Source organism: Triticum dicoccoides, chromosome 2A, assembly GCF_002162155.2.
Source record: "Triticum dicoccoides isolate Atlit2015 ecotype Zavitan chromosome 2A, WEW_v2.0, whole genome shotgun sequence".
NCBI lineage: Eukaryota > Viridiplantae > Streptophyta > Magnoliopsida > Poales > Poaceae > Triticum > Triticum dicoccoides.
The window spans coordinates 63774774-63775431 of NC_041382.1; positions in this window are offsets into that span (position 1 = coordinate 63774774).

A 658-nucleotide genomic window follows, 5' to 3' on the forward strand; every position below is an offset into this window, starting at 1 on the left:
GCAGCCCTGTGCTCGCCTAAGTTACAAAAATCCTACCGAGTGAAGAGCGACCCTCTCACTCGGAGGCTTAGCTGCAGTCCAAGCACTCGCCTAAGTTACAAAAATCCTACCGAGTGAAGAGCGACCCTCTCACTCGGAGGCTTAGCTGCAGTCCAAGCACTCGCCTAAGTCATAAAAATCCTACCGAGTGAAGAGCAAACCTCCCACTCGGAGGTTTAGCTGCAGCCCAGTGCTAGCCTAAGTTATCAAAATCCTACTGAGTGAAGAGTAAACCTCTCACTCGGAGGCTTAGCTGCAGCCCAGTGCTCGCCTAAGTTATAGAAATCCTACCGAGTGGTAAGCCGGGCTTCCACTCGGAGGCTTAGCCACAGCCCAGTGCTCGCCTAAGTGGACTAAAGAATAAGTCGATTGCAGTAAAGGCGCCTTGCTTTGAACCTGCAAAAGACATTTCGAGCCAAAGGCAATCGTATTCAAGCACCAAATTCAAGTTTGAATCGATATCTAAAGGAACCGAGAGTGCTCAGGCGTTAAGCCTGTTAAGGTTTATCGGTTACAATTCCACTCGGCATACCGAGGCAAATTTAAAGCGTCGAGCCAGAAGAAGTTTTTTACCCCTCCTGTGGAGGGCTGGAAGGTGCAACGAATTCATCAAGGTCAA